Source organism: Felis catus, chromosome B1, assembly GCF_018350175.1.
Source record: "Felis catus isolate Fca126 chromosome B1, F.catus_Fca126_mat1.0, whole genome shotgun sequence".
Taxonomy (NCBI): Eukaryota; Metazoa; Chordata; class Mammalia; order Carnivora; family Felidae; genus Felis; species Felis catus.
This window is the reverse complement of record NC_058371.1, coordinates 57,142,891-57,159,668: the sequence shown is the minus strand read 5'-3', so window position 1 is coordinate 57,159,668 and position 16,778 is coordinate 57,142,891. Positions and strand designations below refer to the sequence as shown.

Below are 16,778 nucleotides of genomic sequence, written 5' to 3'. Positions count from 1 at the left end.
GCTACTGACTGTCTTTGTGTTGCTTCTCTATTTTGAGCCTTTAATAATAATAAACCCTCATGGATTTATTGTTTAGCTTACTCAGCCGGTGACTTTGGCACTAAAGGCTTACCAATCAGCACAGGGAAACAACTGAAAGCCTTGTACACTTGTGGAATGTGATTAATACAGCACACTCCATGAAAGCCAAACTGCTAATAAAGTTGGCATTATGCAGTAATGTACAAATCTATTTACTGCAACATAGCCTTTCGCATTTTAGATTGAGACAGAGGCTGCTGATGCCAGTGGAATTGGCTTGAGAAACTCATTGAAATTAGAAGGATTAAACACTAATTATTGGAAGGAAATGGAAAAGATTCATCATAATCACTTGCTGATATCCCTGCTTTAACAATACTTTTTTTCTCTTAATTTAAATATCTATCTATCTATCTATCTATCTATATCTATCTACCTATCTATCTATATGTAACATAAAGTTATGCTTTTATGTATGAAGAATTTTCTAGTGGCTTACAAATAAGTGTGTCCTTTCCTCAATGACCTGTTTGAAAACTAGTTAATGTGTATTACATTAGCTGACCTTTCACATATTTAGTTCTAAAGATATTACAGTTATAATTTACTATCTCATCCTCTCCCAATTCTCCTATGATATCACTGTACCAATTACATTATGCACTCTCATATTAGAGCTACGATCAACTGAACCTTTTTTCCTCTCCCTATCAATGTCCACTTGCTTCTCAAATGACAATGAGAAGAAAGTAAGAGAAAGAGACAGAATGGCAGAGAGAGTGAGAGAATGACTTCTACTTCTGCCCATTAACGATTTACTTCTATAAAATCTGCCATTTGGCTACAAGGAAATGGAGAAAATAAAACAAACCAAAAAAAAAACTTAAGCAAAGGTTTTTAGACATTGGACAGTAGGCAGTGAGGGGCTGGAATCCCTGACAGAAAGGAGGCAATGAAGTATGCCCTGTTATTTCATCAGTATCAGTCTACAAATTAGAATTCAGGGATAGAAAATTATGATAGCCTGGGTGGGGGTGGGGGTGGGGGTGGGGGTGAGGGGGCTTGTTGAATGAAACAGATAGAAATTAATTTGGAGAGGCTGGACCTGTCAGAATTCCCAACATGAGGACTAGAGAGAAGAAAGCTACACAGAGAGGGAGGAAGAGAAAGAAAACGCACTGGAGATTTGTAGAGGCCTTCCTGAGTCTTTGGGTGCTGACCAGTGCATATGTGAAATCACAGGATAGAACCACTGAAAAGTTGTAGGCCAAAAGGGGCTGGAAATTAGCTTCCCCAAACTGGAGACCTGTGTCACACACGGATTCGGTAGAGTCCTCATAAAGGTCATACCTTTGTAGAGAGAACAAAATGGCCCTAGACTAAAGACTATTCTGGATCTGCCATAGAAAAAGTCTTTCAAAAGCCTCTAAGGGGACAAAATGATCCTCAAACTGCATAATGATATACCAATCAAAATTCAAAAGTATTTTATACAATTCAACAAAATGCAGCACTCAACAATATAAAATTTCCAATGTGAGACATCTATCAAAGGTAAACTTGAAAAATATTTTGAACTGAATAAAATATAAAATTTGTGGCATGTAGCTAAGGCAGGGCTTAGAGAAAACCGTAGAGATAATTAACACTCATATTAAAAGGTAAGAACATTCTTACAAAGAGAGGGTGGGAGAAGGGAAGGGAAGTATTTCTTCCCTTCTTAAGAATAATAAAAAAAAATTATCCTACCTTCTTTTCTAAAAATTTACAGTATAAAATTTAATGAAATGCTTGTCATTTGCTATGAAGACTCTTGAATGTTACCAGTATTCTTAACTGTCAATTCTAGTATTTTTATCTAAGCCACATGCATTTGGTAATCGCTGCTTTACTAGAAACAATTGACCACTCTTTTTCAAAAATTTTTTCTCGGTTTTGAAACATAGCACTATTCTGGTTTCTCTTCAACTTCTTTTTTAAAGGCTGATTTCTGCTATGTTGACTATGGATGTTACTTTCTACCATCAAATTTTTCTCCTCTATCATTAACTCTTTTAAAATATTGTGTTATCACGTTTACATCCAGCTTTATATTTCCTCTCATTTTGAATATGTGAGGTCTCTCAAACAATTCTCCCAAATGTAGATTCTTTCCTATCCAACTAAAAAAATATATACTCCCAATAATTTTGAATTCAGATCATAGATCTACTGTTGGAAAGTACATGAACTGCTCTCAATATTGTGCTCTTCCTTTTCTACTTAGTAATAAAACCCTTACTTGATATTTAGCTTGGCACATGGCCACCTAGAAAAATGAATACATTTCCAAGCCTCCTTTGCATGCACATGTGGCTCACTAACTACATTCTGGCTAATGGAACATAAGTGAAAGTGGTATGCATAAATCTAGTGAGATGACCTATCCTACTTCCTACTCCCTTCTGACTGGACTACAGACTGGCAGAAGACCTATAAGATCATGAGGTCACCTTGGAAATGGAATCCAAGCATGACAGCGCAAGAAGATAAAAAAGGTCTGGGACCTTTACATCACATAACACCAAATCTTCCCTGAATTGACCATGTCAAGAATCCTTTACTGAGAGAGAATTAACCTGCTATCAAAACTCTTATTGTAGAATTGTGTGCTAATCACAGATAAATTCAATCCTAAGAGTATTATTGTTCTCAGGTACCTTCAATGGCTGCCTATTATCCAATAAATAAAGTATAAATGCTTAGTCTGTTGTAGGTCCATCACAATATTATCTACATCTATTTTTCAAACTTTATCTTTCATGCTCCCTCTTTTGAAATTAAGCTGTTTTGATTTTGTGTGTGCACACATATATATTTGTATATATATATTTGGATCCTCTAAATGTGCCCTGTTAACTCACTGCTCAGTAACTGCTATTCTGTACTCTTCACAGATGTTCAAATATCAAAGATTGACTTTATCAACCTCGAAGCACCCTTCATTTACCTTTGCACAGCTCCAGTAATCTCTTTTAATTCACTGTGCATTTCTATATGTACCTCCATTAAGATACTAATATTTATTGCCTTATTTATAATTATTTGGAGATTTCTCTTTTCACAATGATCTAGCCTATGTATGTGTGGGAGTGTGTATAAATCACACATTAGAGTGGATAAAAATCATTGTACAAAAAAAGTATTTTTAAAAATTAATTAACATGTATTGAACAACTGAATTCTCAGAACAGTTCAGTTTTTCAGGCACTATTGATTATTTGCTTTTTCCTCACTGTTTCTAGTCAATAAAATAAACTTTTCTGTATTTGTCTTACATTTTGACAGGATGATATTCACTGAATTAACTTTTGACTAAAACTCGTCTGAATTTTCTATTATTTCTATTGATACAGTGTCATGAACTGACTCAATTTCTTGCTGCATGATTGTCAATTATTCAAGTGAAAATATGTCACATTTTTTAAGTTTATTTATTTATTTTGGGAGAGACAGAGACAGCACAAGTGGGGGAGGGACAGAGAAACAGAGAGAGTGGGAGAGAGAGAGAATCTCAAGCAGGCTTTGAGCTGCCAGCATGGAGCCTGAAGCAGGGCTCAAACTCATGAAACTGCAAGAACATGACCTGAGCTGAAACCAAGAATCCAACGCTTAAGTGACTGAGCCACCCAGACCCCCCTAAAATGTGCTACTTCTAATTAATTGGTAAACTTCATTTTAGTACTAAAGTTTTCCATTTGTAAAACTAATAAAAAAGCAACAGGGTGGGAGGGAGGAGAGGGTGGGTGATGGGTATTGAGGAGGGCACCTTTTGGGATGAGCACTGGGTGTTGTATGGAAACCAATTTGACAATAAATTTCATATATTAAAAAAAAAGCAACAGGGTGAATACTCAGTACTAGATACTAGGGTAGACTCAGAAGAAAGACTTTATTAGTAAAAATCCTCACTCTACAATTTCTAGTTATAGAGAAATACTACTTCATAGGGTTGTTTTTATTTTTTTTCAATATATGAAGTTTACTGTCAAATTGGTTTCCATACAACACCCAGTGCTCATCCCAAAAAGTGCCCTCCTCAATACCCATCACCCACCCTCCCCACCCTCCCACCCCCCATCAACCCTCAGTTTGTTCTCAGTTTTTAACAGTCTCTTATGCTTTGGCTCTCTCCCACTCTAACCTTTTTTTTTTTTCCTTCCCCTCCCCCATGGGTTTCTGTTAAGTTTCTCAGGATCCACATAAGAGTGAAAACATATGGTATCTGTCTTTCTCTGTATGGCTTATTTCACTTAGCATAATACTCTCCAGTTCCATCCGTGTTGCTACAAAGGGCCATATTTCATTCTTTCTCATTGCCACGTAGTACTCCATTGTGTATATAAACCACACATTTTTTATCCATTCATCAGTGGATGGACATTTAGGCTCTTTCCATAATTTAGCTATTGTTGAGAGTGCTGCTATAAACATTGGGGTACAAGTGCCTATAGGGTTGTTTTTAAACAATAGATTATTCATAGGATGCTATGTAATTTAATATTTTAAGCAGTTATATGGTTAAATTGAAATTATATATTGTCTCTAAAATTCATGGAAAGTATCTAGCCCAGATTTAGGATTCAACAAATAGTTACTATTGGTTTTGGGACACTAAATAGTTTGAAAAGTATAAAAACATCTTTAGTAGAATATTAAAACTTTTTGCATCCCCATTATCCTTTGATATTTTTTTTCATAGCTTAATGCATTTAAATTCAGTGCTTATTTTGAGGAAATCATAAAATTAACTATGGATTTAAAAAATATGTAATAACAAAATTATTTTATGTATCCTATTAATTTTATGTATAGGTAACCTTCTCCATGTAATTAAGTAATCTCCAAACTTCAAATCTGCAAACTTCATTTATTGTGATTATTATACTTCTCAAAAAAATTACATTTCATAGATTTTGTTAAAAATGTGAAAATATCTTGGAGCTCCTGGATGGCTCAGTCAGTTAAGCATCCGATTCTTGATTTCAGCTCAGGTCGTGGTCTCACGGTTTGTGAGTTTGAGTTCTGTGTGGGGCTCTGCCCTGACAGTGCAGAACTTGCTTGGGATTCTCTGTCTTTCCCTATCTCTGTCTCTCCCCCCACTCTCAAAATAAATAAACATTTTTTAATATGAACATATCTCTAAACTCTAAGTTATTTTCTAAATTAAAAATCATTTAATCCTTCTTATTCTATTGTTGGAAGGAAAATAGTGGTGTGGTCAAATGCTATGAAATAGAATCCACTAAAAACTTACAGTTGGACAATAAACTTTAGTTATAGCCATTATAATTGTGGCAATACAATGTTTTAACTGACAGTTATTCTAGGTAACAAGAAATGGAAAATTATTAAATTTAGTGGCATTTTATTTATTGACTTCATGCCATCTTTAAAAATCAATTTGTAGAGGATGACTGTTCATTGTAAAACGTGAATGCACTAAAATGGAAATATTTGATGTGCAGAAAAATTATATAATCAGCATCAGGAAAAAATTTAAAATTTCTGAAAAATTACATTTAGTATTAAATTAATACATATTACTATTTAATATAATATAGTAGTCAATGTATTTCCAAACCTGATACATAGAGGAAACACGGACGTCTTCCTAGCACCTGGAAGTGCAATTCCTTTCTGACTTTCTGCCTAGAAACTGCAGAATCAAAGCCAGCACATAATACATCTTGTTACAAGTTTATCAAGTGACAAAGAATGAAATAGCAGCTTCTAACTAGGCAATAGTAGGCTGTAAAATAAATGATGGTATCATATTTTAAGAAACTATCTGAATCAAATTGACAGTGTCTTAACTGAACAGTGTTCACCTAAGCACCCTCCAACAGAGAGAATTCCAATGCTTACAGACTTCCAGATTCAAAATCCTGGACAGCCTTGTTTCCCTTTTATGCAAACTGCATTTATAAGCATTATAATGTATAATGTATTACTAAATTTTGAGACAACCAATTTACAGTCCGTTCAGTAGAATACAATCTGTGAGTGCAATATTTTTGCCTGTTTTGTTAACTGCTATATTCTGTGTCCAGACTAGAGTCTGACCTCTATTATGCTCTCAGTGGATATGTGTTGACTGCTGACTGATTGAAGAAAGAGTTCCATACATATGTCAAGGGTGGTTGATTGTTTTTACAAGGAGACAATACACTGATATACTTTCATTAATGTTTCAGTTTGGTTGATAATAACACTGCTCAATAGCCATGGCATCTGACAAAGGTGACATAGAAATGTGCCCTTATGCTAAATAGCTAAATAAGCATTTTTTTCAAACTCTCAGAACCAAGAGTTAAAAGGATCCCTAAATAATGCCAAAACTATAAAAAAATGAAAGCTTCTGAGGTCCAGGCTTATCATACGTAAAGAAATGAAAACTACAATAATGGATAATACTTCTCAAATTTTAGTTTGGCAAATACTTAAAATATTAATAATAATAATAGTGAGGAGGTGAGTAAACCGGTTTTTTCTTTGCCTGTAGTTATGAATTTAATGAGTACAACTTTCTGAATATGTTTCATAGTAACTTTATATATATGTGTGTATATATGTATATACGTGTGTGTGTGTGTGTATACACGTATATACAGTAAGATGTTGATTACAACACATATGTTACATTAAAATTTGTAACAAAACCAGTAATTTCAACTTTATTCATTACATACCTATAACAAAGTATTAAACGTCTAGGAGAAACCAGTGTGGGAAATATGTGTGTGGTTACCTGTAAAGTAAAAATAAAGTTTCAGAAAAATATATGTATTATAATCCTTTTTGGGAAAATATATGTGTACGTGCATAAAAAGTACATGAACATGTATATGTATATATTCATATTATACATATATATGTGTGTGGATACAGATGAATGTGTAAGATATGTGTGCATATATATGAACATATATATATTTGCGTGTTTTTATTTACACAGGTGCTCTTAGAAAGCTGTTACCTGGAAATTGAATGAGGACAGATAGGCATATAGGTTATTTTTACAAAAAAAATCCCAATTATAAAGGAAATACTTTAAAAAAACTGACTTGAATATGAAGTCTGTTTAGGAAAATCAGAGCAAAGAAAAGACAGCATCAATTTATCAACTACTTGACTATTTTATGTTGGTTGGCCTGACCTGATCAAGATAGAAAAAGATTGAAAAAATATGTATAAATAAAATTGTACTTTTGTACATATTCCATTTGTACATTTTGTTCATACTTCCATTTGAATCTCCACAAAGTCAATTGTAAAAATAATAGTTTTACTTAAGAAGTAAAGGGAACTTGTTTGGTGTCCATATTCTTTCCATTTTTCTTATTTTAAACAATCTTAAACTTACAGAAAAATTCTAAGTCCAGTAAAATAAGTCTCTTTTGAAGTACTTAAAAGTATTTGCTGATCTAATGTCTTATCTTTTTCCTTACTTCAGTATGTATTTCTTACAAACAGGGACATTTTCCTGTGTAACTAAATACACTGTCAAAATCAGCTAATTAACATAAATACCATCTGATCCTAGAATGAACTTATGTCTCAGTAATGCCTTTGAGAGGAAAAGGTTCCAACTGAGGATTATAGCACACATTGCTGGCTTGTCTCTTCACTTTAATTCAGTCTGGGTGGATTCTTCAGGCTTTTCTCAGTTTTTATGACCTCGGTATTTTGAAGATTAGAGGCTATTTTTTACAATGCTCTTCAAATCACATTTGCCTGATGTTTCATCATGACTAAGTCAAAGTTATGTAGTTTAGATAGGAATATGAGAGGAACAGTATTCCAAATGTTGCTGTATCCTCATTGCATCCTATGGGTTTGCACAATATTTCAATTTGCCTGTTACTGATGAACTTCATCTTGCTAACATTATTAAGGTACTTATTGTCTGTTAGACTTCTCCAGTATACAGTTATGCCACCCCATCACAATAGCCATTTTTCTGGGAGATGCTTTGAAATTATGTAATTCTCCACACTTAATTAAAAATTTCAATTCTTTCAACAATTTATATCTATATGTGGTTATGATTTCCCAATTTATTTAATGCACTATTTTGTGTTACAATCTTAATTTATTTTGATGCTCAAACTGTTTCACATTTTTGGACAGGGAAATTCTATTATTTTGTGTTCTTTTATACGATTCTCCTTTGTTAAGCATTACCATTCTTTCTGGCAGAAGATATTCTATGTTCTTTTTTACTTTCTTTGCCTCAGTCCATGTACCAACAATTTCACTGAGTAGCTGTTTTGTTTTTGTTTTGAGGAAAAATGTTAAGTAGAAACCAAGGTACAAGTACTAGATGTGCTGATTTTTACTCCATGGCCTAAGCCATCTCAGTGAACATAACTAGGCTGTACATGTATGCATTCATACACACCTATATACATCTATGTTAACATCTATATTTATTTCTACATCTATCTCTGTATATTAAAAGCCATGAATTTACACTGAAATACTCCATTTAGATACAAAGTACAAGGTTCATTCTAGTTTTTCCTCTTTCTGAGTTTCTCCTCCCAAAGCAGTTTTCCTCACTGCATATGGTTTTCAGCTCTCCATGCTAGGATGTCCTCAGCCCTTTAGAGCTCTGTCATCCCACAACAGAGTGCCTCTCTCTGTGAAAAGCACCCTGAGATTTGCTTGGTCTCCAACACCCCATACAGAGATGCCCCCATGCATGGATGACCACATTTATGCCCTGGTAGCCCATGTTCACAGTTACTTTCCTCATTACAATTGGCTCTGTTTGCCTCCTATGTGAATGCCCTCCTCACTCTACTTACTCTCTCTTATTGAGCATCCCTTACTGATTCAGCCTATTGCATGGTTGGCCAGCTTACCTTTTTTGGCTCTGACTCTAAATGTCATGACCTCCACTGATCAGACTCTGGCATCCAATGCCAGCCTACTCCTCTGTATCTATATGCTCTGCTGTTCCTTGCTTTCGTTGTAACTTCCCTAGCCTGGCCTCCTCTGCTCTCCTGGATGTCAGAGCCCATCTAGGCTCTGACACTGAACTCTTAAATATTTACTGAATGGGTTTAATTTTTGGAAGGACACAATTTCTAAATGCATACAATAGAATGGTCATTCTATAAGAATTCATATTAGCAATCAGAAGAAAATGTTTGCTCCGAAATATTATTGATATAGTTTAGATTATGATTAGCTACAAAGAGTGAATGTCCTGTTCCCTTTCATCTTAGCATTTTGACACACGTACTCTGTCTGAGGACCTTAGTTCCTCTTTTTGGACTACCAGATTAGAGAGTGAAATCAAGCCTGTGGGTAAATCAGTTTTTGTGCACTGTTGAATACAAAATAGTCCGTGGTATGTGATAAATTGTAATGTAAAGTTGAATTATTAATGCACACAAAAATGACATCCTGCTGCATTAAATCTGTGTTCACTCCAGAACAATTAACTTGCCCTTTGCTTCTCAGATTCAAGAAGAGAGTACCAGCTTGCAGTCAGTAAAAAATATTCCAAAATAACAATGGACTACATTGGTGATCTGTATGGATGGCCAGACGGCCTCAAATATTTTCTCAAGTAACTACACTTCCTTCATGATCAAGAAAGGAATTTTGCCATTTTTTTAACTTATATCTGAAAGGAATTATTTTTTTTCACAACCTAGATTATAAATTGTTCTAATAGGCCCTGTTGTAACAGCAGGATATCTGTTTCCATGCAATCTTTCAAATATGCGCAGAGAACATGATAATATTTATAGTAAGGTAGTATACAGTAATTTGTATTCTATATAGATAGGCTATCCATAAATGGAAGTTTATATAAATATTTGATATTTCACTTTCTACATATCACCGGATTCTCAATTTGAACACCACCTTTACTTCTGCTTCTCAAGTATATTGTTTTGAATTTACCTTTTCCTTTCTGAAGTAATAAATGCTGTTCGTGGAAGTTTTGCTTCAAAATGGCAATGAAATATTAATGAAAATGAAGCTCGGTATGTAGATTTATATACCATGTAGGTATCTTATTTATATTGCTCTCATAGATACACAATTTTTAAATGTTTGAAATTAATTTTAGTATCATGGTGATCATTTTTTTTTTGCATTCTCACATAAACAAGTTTTAGCTACAACTGACCTAGAAGTAGATCTAGACAACCTATTCCTGTGTATACAACCTATTCCTAAGAATAAGACACAAGAAATATAGAAATCTCTTATGCTAGATTATATAATATAAAAGAGCTTAACTGAAGTAGATGAGATGTTTTGGATTAAAAGTTCAAATTGTGGTATTTGAGCCAGCAGTATTGGCATAGCCCATGAGCTTATTAGAAATGCAAACCCATGGTTCACATCCCAAAGGACTGAATTAGAATCTCTGGGAATGGGGGTCTAGAAAATTGTTTTAATATGCTTTCCATTTTATACTGTTTAACATTAAAGTTTGAGAAACAGTAAAAAGCAATCTATCTCATATCACTTAATAATGATTAAATAAATACTTAATGTAGATGAATATTTTAATATCCAAATTATATTTATTCATATATAAATTGTTAATGCTGTATCAAATATAAACCTCAATAGGGCTCTAACTTCTGGGTCTTTTGTGTGCTCTAGGTTACATAGGCATGGAGGTCATCTCTTGGGAAGATAAAAGATAATTGTCAATGATAGCATTCAGTCGTGTTGGGGGAAGTTTGGAACACATATGCTTCTCATGACCAGCAGTCTCAAAGTGTCTGGAAAGAATGTCAGTGACAGGGTGTAAAAAATTTTGGTACCTCATAGTATTAGAGATGAAAGTCAAATAATTACACATAAGAATGACCCTGCTATTCTATTTTTTTTTTCCTCAGGAGACACAAACAAATATAACCTCTTGATTAAAAAAAAAAGCTTGTAAAATTGTGACATAAAGTTTTTAAGGATAATCTGTATATCATTTAGAAATGTTTAAAGCATTCACTAAATTTTTACATTTATCTTTTTAATGTTTTTAAAGACTTCATGTTTTTAGAGAAATTTCAGGTTCATAGCAAAATTGAGAAGGTATAGAGATTTCTCAAATACCCCCTTTTCCACACATGCATAATCTCCCAGGTTAATAACATCCCCTAAGAGTGATACCTTTATTACAATTGTGAATATACACTGACACATTGTAATCAAAGTCTATAGTTTGCCTTAGGTTTCACTCTTGGAACCTTAAAATTCACATTCTATGGGTCTGGACAAATATATAATGATATGTATCCATCATTATAGTATCATAAGATAATCTGATCAAAACACTGTTTTCCAAAGTTACTTAGTTCTACTCTTTTCCTCTTCATGTCTTTAAGTGAGGTATGTAACAATTAATTGTAATACAGTTAAATTAGTTTGTTGGGGACTGCAAGATTTCATCTGGGTTTTCCTAATATCTTGGTATCTGATGTTTTTACTGTTATTATGGCTGTTTGCTTGTTTTTAAAGTTTATTCTTTGAGATGTACAATCTTATGGGTTTTAGCATATACATATGCTATTTGTACCACTAAACAGTTCCATTGGCCTAAATATCCATTGGGCTACCCCTTTTTAGTCACATTATTTCTCCTTCTCTAATCCCTGATAGGTATTTTGTTTCAATGGTTTTGTTTTCCATAATCACATATTGATGGAATCATACAATATGCATGCTTTTAGATCTTTGAAAATGCTTTTAAAATTCATCGATGTTGATGCATGAAACAACAGTTCACTTCTTTCTATTCCTGTGCAGTATTATATTGCATGAATAGACAAAGACCGTTTCCCTGCTGAAGGGGAAATGAGTTGTTTCCAGTTTCTAGCAATTTTGAATAAATCTACAAACTTCAATATACAGGCTTTTGTTTGAACATAAGTATTCGATTTGCTTGGGTAAATAGCTAGAAGTGATATAATTGGTTCAAATAGTAAACGACTTTTCAACTTTTTAAAAAACTGTCCAACTGTTTTTCAAAGTCACCATAATAACATTTTGCATTCTAAGCAGCAGTGAATAAGAGTTCCACTTGCCCTGCATCTTCTGTAATATTTGGTATTCTCAGATTTTTCCCCATTTTCATTGTTTTTATTTTTATTTTAGCTATATTAATAGATTTAGAGTAGTATTTTGTGCTTTTAACTCTATTTCCTTAATGACTGATGGTGGACACCTTTTCATATGTTTGTCACCCATATTTTATTAAAGATTGTGTTATGATCTTTGACCACTCATTTTTGGAGTTGTTTTATGATTTTAAGAGTTCTTTAAATGTTACAAATACATATCTTTATATTTTTCCTGACTAAAGAATTCTCTTTAGTTTTTATTTTAGAGCTTATTTGCTGACAGTGAATTCCTGTTTTTTTTCCTACTTCGTTTTGAAGGATAATTTTGCTAGATACAGAATTCTGGGGTGAACAGATTTTTTTTGTTACCCTGGTAATCTAAACATGTCACTCCATTGTATTCTTACTTGTGTGGTTTGTCATAAGTTTACCGTATTATGATCTTTATTCTTCTGTACATAATGAATCATTTTTGTCTCCTTTTATGTCTTCATTTTTAGAAGTCTGAATATGTTATGCCTATGTGGTACTTTTGTTTCCCCCCATTTCTGTGTCTTCAGTCTTCTTATATCAGTAGTTCGTGGTCTTGATTTTGGAAAAATCTGACCATTATTTCCTCAAAAATATCTTCTACCCCATCTCTTCTCATTTCTCTTTTTAGGATTCTGATCACACCCATGCTAATTTGTTAATTGTCTTAGAACTGTAGATAATTTTTTCTGTCTTATTGACTTATTTTTCTTTGATTTCAGTTTGGATAATTTCCAGTGGTGTGTCTTCAATTCTATTGTTTTCTCATCTATATCATGTCTTCTGATGAACCCATCAGAAATCTCTTCTTCATCCCCACATCATTGTTTTTGATTTCTAGCATTTCCATTTGCTTCTTTCATATAGTTTCCTTCCAGTAGATGAAATTAACTATCTCCCCATGCATGTGCTTACCTTTGAAATTGGAGCCTTAAATATATTAACCATAGTTATTTTAAATTCCTTAAGTGTTTAAACATCGGTGTTGTAATTGGTTCGTTTACATTGTGTTTTTGCTTTTTGTATGCCTTATAACGTTGTTCTTGTTGAAATTCAACATGTTCTGCAAAATGGTAAATATTGAGATAAATACTTTTCTACTTCTAGATGAGCTCATTCTTTCTTCAGCTGTCTTTAATGTGGGGATTTGTGTTAATCTAGTCAGGAATTGACTGAGCTTTAAATATTTGTTTCTGTGGTCACTCTCAGTGCCCCACAGTGATACCTTACATTTCTATAGTGGCATCTTGTATGTATGATGTGGGATAATATATCAGAGGATTTATCTCAGTTAATGCTCTCTGCATTCCTTTGGGTCGCCCCCCTACATGTTAGGTCTGCCTTTTGTATTTGTATTTCTTTGCAAAAGAAGCTCTTGCAGAAATTTTTAGTTGTTTTCATTCTTATTTTTACTTGATTCTTATTAGTGTGGCAGTGAGGACACTCTCATATGAAAAACCTCAGTCTTGGGTAGGCACTGTGAAAATAGGTAAAAGTCTAGGAGCACACCTCTCCCCGCCCCCCCCCCCCCCGGTCTTTTTGTCCCTACTCCAAACTAATGCAAGGCTGGGTCTAATATCCCTGCTCTTCCCCAGGAATAGATATTTTTTCCCCTTGTTTGTCTCTCCCAGCAGCAATGGGTTTCCATGAGTACTCTACGTTTACAGTTTTTATGTATTTTGTTTTGTTTGTTTACTCCCTGCAGATTAAGGTTTGTGTTCTATAAAGGTGTTCTTTGTGAAGTTTCTGCAGGGCCTTCTGTCCTCCTCTCCTAGCCAGCACCATAGGGAACTGTCTCTGATTCTTTCCATCTTCCCCATGAGTGAGTGGTAGGGGTCCTGGAGAAAAAGCAAGAGGGTGTTTACTGCCCTGTATCTTCATGCCCTTAAGGGTTTTATACCTTTATGCTACTCCACATTCATCCTTAGCAATTTGTTAAAAATTTTCTAACCAAAACTTCTCATGGATGAATATGGTATCTGGTGACACATGCCCAAGGTAAGCAAATGCTCAGGTTCTATTCTTTCCTGCAGACTGTTGGGGAAGGTCATTGAAAAAATGCGACCTCCAGTTGACTCATGAGCTGGACCCAGGCACTCCAAGGCTCCTCACTTTCTCTCCTGTCCTTGGGATGTGAGTTCTCCTTGCCTTTCCCACTCCCAGAGGTTGCTCCAAGGACATAGCCTTGAGAGAGAGATGTGGTGTGAATAGCTGCATGACATACATAACTGAATCCAGTTAAGGCCTTTATATAAATTAAGATTGGTGAACAGGTGCAAGGATCTGCTTGCTGCCACCCAAGACAAGCCTCCTATGTAACTTCCCTTTGCTTATTAAAACTGCCATCTACTAACTAGGAACTGACCTTCCTGTTTCTTAGGTCTCTCCCTGCCCTCTGAGTACAGGGGCTGGTTTCAGATTACACCTGGGGAGGTCCTGTTACAACCAACACAGATTTCCATCTAAAAGTTATATTTTTCAGTCGCATAGGTCTTATTTGAAACTATGCTTCTTTTAAGAAAAAAAGAGTTTGTTTTTTTTTTTTTTTTTGCTCTTGTTTTTGTTTTGCTTTTTTTTCAGTGTGTGGATTTAACGTCAAGGATTGAGACACGGCATCCCAGCGACTGCTTCTGCTTTTCCAGCAGCAAGGGGGCCACCTATATCTGGGATGAGGTGGGGGTGGCGACTGAGTGGAAGGCTGGAGTGGTGGCAGGGAGCTGCTGGGGCAGAGAGATATCCAGGTAGCCCCAGACACAGGGATTGCTGGACAGCATGAAGATCTTTTCCAACTAGTCGTCAGGAATACTGTGTGGTACTGAGGCTGCGGTGGCTCCAGGAGTCCTCTCAGGACCTTTGGTAAGCGCCTTCACGTGGATGCTCTCCCCTCTTCCCTCGTCTTCTGAGGAGCTTGCCCACAGCCAACAGGGATGTGAGCTGGCCACTGCCCCACTGGGCCCCACCCACTGTCCCTGCCTGTTGCTTCTTTCATCCTGTTCTAGGCCGAGAAGCCTGGGATAGACAGAGGGGCTTCTTTTCTTTTTCCTTCCATTGGGGCTTAGTCCCGTGGGCAAAGACTGGCTCAGGCTGAGCCGGCAGGGGCAGTCTTGGCACCAATCTCAGTGCTCAGTAGTTGAGGAATGTAATTGGACTTGGGCAGCAGCTGCAAGGGGCAGGCAGGGTTGGCTAGGGGCTGAGAATATGAGGCTGAGACCCATGGTCCTGAAGTCTTCTCAAAGTGGGGTTTGGAGGTAGGAAAGTAAGAAGGACACAGACAGACAAATACAACGAGGGGGCAGGGAAACTTGTGCACATGAACTTACCTGGAGGTGTCCGAGTACTGAAAGCCCAGCCGTCCACCAGCCTCTGTTTGCAGGCCTCGGCTGCCAAAAATGTAGGCGAGGGGCCGGGGCTGCTTTTGCGACCTTGTGCGGCAGTGGCGTGAAGACTCGCCGGCCTCCGGAGAGATTCACTGCACGTAAAGTACATCTTCGGGGGGGGGCCAGGAGGGGCCCACAGACGCCGTTCAGGAGGAGGGCTCAGGCGCGTTCGGGCTCTTACAGTTCCTGCCGAAAGTCAGGTCCAGCTCCTACTCCTCGGGTTTGAAAGAACCTGCTCGGCTTTTTTCTTCATCGTTTTGAGGTGTGTGGCCTCCCTGGGCTTGTAGTGCTGCTAGAAGCTGTTGTAGGCTACGTTTTGGAACTGCTGCCGCCCTTCAGCCTTGTGCTCACTGGGGAGTCTGCTACAGGGTGGGAAAACGACACCCCGTCCTACCTCTTTGTTCTCTACATGGCGAAGGTGGAGATGGTGAACCCACGGTGCACTGTGGAGTCGTCCAAGTACCCTTTGATGGCCTCATCTCTCCGTGGGGTTCCCCACACACGTGTACAGGACCGCATTGTTCTCCAGTACTTCTGAGATACGTTTCCACACTTTGACTTTCTCATTGCGGAGGTCCTCTGAGTTGGTGGAGCCAGGCTTCTTCATGGCTGCTACATACAGCATCCGCAGGAGGTGGTTCTGCGTCACGGGTAGGATGATGCCAAGTGCATCGAAGTAGCCCCCTGTGGCCTTCAATGCTGAAAGACACCTTGCAGGTAAGAGTTATGTTACTCTAGTTCCAAATGGGGCCAAAGATCCTGGTGGCAAACATCAGCACCATGAAGTTCTGGACTATCTCTTTGCCCATGTAGGGATTGATAAGCTAGATCTGTTCCCTGAAATAGGAAAGAGATGTGCTTGGATAGCTGACAGGTCCCTTGGGAAGGGCTAGCTCCATGCTGACACAGTTCCAACCTGCCTGGATCGTGCAGGTCTCACAGATGTACTTGAAGACAGCCTCATCGATGGCATGGAGTAAGGCCAGGGAGAAGTGGCAGGTTGGCCTATGGCCTTTGGTGGAGGGTGTTCATGTGGCTGCAGGTAGACTCCAAGGAGGCCACATGATTGTACTCACCAGTCACTGAGTTTTGGGCAAGAAGCCCCTCCAGTTTGGATTTGTTCTCTGGAGTGGCTCTGAAGAAGGGCTCACTTACAGGTTGATTCCTTATGCAAACGGACTTAATACTTGGAAATCACCAGTCATCATGGCTG

At 36.7% G+C, this 16,778-nt stretch overlaps 1 long non-coding RNA gene and 1 pseudogene across 2 annotated transcripts in view; both read right to left on the bottom strand.

The window, feature by feature from the left end:
* Nucleotides 1-15,869, bottom strand: part of LOC123384876 — a 100,312-nt gene extending 84,443 nt beyond the window's left edge. The window contains exons 1-3 of one of the 2 annotated variants that reach the window (XR_006596589.1): nucleotides 15,509-15,869; nucleotides 6,753-6,811; nucleotides 5,645-5,719 (exon numbers count right to left, since the gene is read on the bottom strand). This is a non-coding gene — a long non-coding RNA (uncharacterized LOC123384876). The remainder of the gene's footprint in view (nucleotides 1-5,644; nucleotides 5,720-6,752; nucleotides 6,812-15,508) is intronic. The other variant, XR_006596588.1, reaches the window with a different exon arrangement.
* Nucleotides 15,870-15,970: 101 nt separating this feature from the next.
* On the bottom strand, nucleotides 15,971-16,464 carry LOC101093266 (annotated as a pseudogene).
* Between the last annotated feature and the right edge of the window lie 314 nt (nucleotides 16,465-16,778).